The sequence below is a fragment of the Peromyscus eremicus genome, chromosome 6 (assembly GCF_949786415.1).
Source record: "Peromyscus eremicus chromosome 6, PerEre_H2_v1, whole genome shotgun sequence".
In the NCBI taxonomy this organism is placed as follows: domain Eukaryota; kingdom Metazoa; phylum Chordata; class Mammalia; order Rodentia; family Cricetidae; genus Peromyscus; species Peromyscus eremicus.
In genome coordinates this window covers 40,196,750-40,198,958 of record NC_081421.1, presented here as the reverse complement: position 1 = coordinate 40,198,958, position 2,209 = coordinate 40,196,750, and positions in this window count along the sequence as shown.

Genomic DNA, 2,209 nt, shown 5'->3' with positions numbered 1-2,209 from the left:
CAAGAATGAACTTGAAATCAAATTTTTTTTTTGTTTTTTTGTTTTTGTTTGTTTGTTTTTTTGGTTTTTTCGAGACAGGGTTTCTCTGTGTAGCTTTGCGCCTTTCCTGGAACTCGCTTTGGAGACCAGGCTGGCCTCAAACTCACAGAGATCCGCCTGCCTCTGCCTCCCAAGTGCTGGGATTAAAGGCGTGCGCCACCACCGCCCAGCCTCGAAATCAAATTATTTATCAAGGATGAATTCTACCTAAAAGAGACGTCACCTTTTGAACTTGGAAAGTATGAGAAAATTTAATAAAATGTTAATGGGGAGAAGAGGTCAAAACAGGGCACTGAAGTAGTTAAGAACACATACTGTACTTGTAGGGAGCCTGCAATCGGTTCCCAATTCCCATATCAGAGGGCTGCCAGTAACTCTAGCTCCAGTGGAATCCCTGACCTCCACATGTGTCTGCTCTAAGTCACACATTCACATACAGACGATCTAAAATTTTTACAAGTATTTTTAAAAGTCGAATTTTGAGTTTTGATCTAAGTAAATTGAAAGTAAAGGAATGGTGGGGAAGTGTGGTTGAGTGGTAGGAGAAGCTTGCCTAGCTAGCAAGGCCTCCTAGGACAGATCCCTCACACAAAGGAAGGGAGGAGAGTGAGGATAGCAAGATTTGACTGAAAAGGCAAGAGCCTGAGGTAGGGATAGATGGCAGGGATTCCACTGGAAATGAAAGCCAATGTGAGTGGTTAGTGCTGTGCTTTTGAGATGAGATTGGCCAACTTTGTTTTCTAACTTTCCAAGCAGTCCTTGGAACTCAAGGGAGACTTAAATATGATGACTTGGTCCTGCAGATGAGAAAGCATCACTAGATACTTCTAATCTCTAGAGGACTTTTACTGTTGTCCATTCACAGTGATATAGGATAACAGCTTCCTTTCCTTAGAAATGTTTCTCAGTTCTTTTTGGTACGTTGACACAAGTACCTGTGTGTGAACATCGTCTAAGCAAGTAACACAGACTTCACAAGTGAGTGTAGTGTGGCAATGTCATTCATAAAAATGGGAAACGCTGATTTACAACATTATATATTTGATTTCTGTAAGGTAAGTTTATTAGACTTTTTTTGTCTTTTTATTTTATATTTTTGCAGTGTTAGGGACCCAGCCCAGGTTTTCACGTGTTAGGAAAATTCTACTGTAATGTTTTAAACATATTTAAATAGAGATGATAATATACTGAACCCATGCAGAGTTAAACAATAATACCAAGGTTCCAATACTTCTAACATCAACTGTAGAGTTTGGAAGTGTCCAGGACACTCTCAGGTGTAGTAATTTGCTTAAAAACAGGAAAAAAAAGTGTCCGCCCATGAAGTCATGAACAACACTGACTCAGTGACCACGTGTGAGAAAGCATGGAGCAGTGAAGCCAGGAAGGCTCCCCCACATCTGTGTGCACAGTTCTTAGTGCACACATCTTGTCCTGGAAGACTAGCTGATACCCAGAGACTCAAAGTCCCCACCATAAGCGGAATGTTAGACTTTCTTACAAGCTCAAAAGCTCCTGGGTAAAAGATAGTTTTATCAGGTAAGGTATTTTAGAAATTACCAGGTGCAAGGGGAAAGGCCAGATCTTTCTTTGGGCCAAAGTTAAATTTATTACACAATACATGTTTCAGCTTAACGAATAGGTCTATCTCCATCTGTCTTTCCTTTATTTTCTTCATTAAAAATATTTAGAAAGCCAGGCACAGTGAAACACATCAGTAGCCTCTGCACAGGAGAAGCTGAGAAAGGGTTAGCGGGAGAGGCCAGCCTCCACTCCATAGAGGGGGTGGAGCACTGTGGTAGAGTCTGCGCGATGTGTAGAAGGTCCTGGGTTTGCTCTCCAGCACCATAAAATATGTATGGCAGGTGGATCTCTGAGTTTGAGTCCAGCCTGGTCTGCAGTGCTAGTTCCAGGACAGCCAGGGATATATAGAGAAACCCTGTCTCGAAAAGCAAATAAATAAATAAACAAACAAACAAATAAATAAATAAAAGCTTATGGAAAAATGCAGCAAGAATAAAAGGATCATGTACATTCACCCAGATTTCCCAATTCTTAAGATCTTCCCCTATTTTTGTTGTTTTGGGTGTTCTGTTGCCCTGGCGGGCGTGGTACCACTGTAGCACACACTTCGTGCACACAGCGGGGTGCAGGCGCCCGGGAGGGGAGG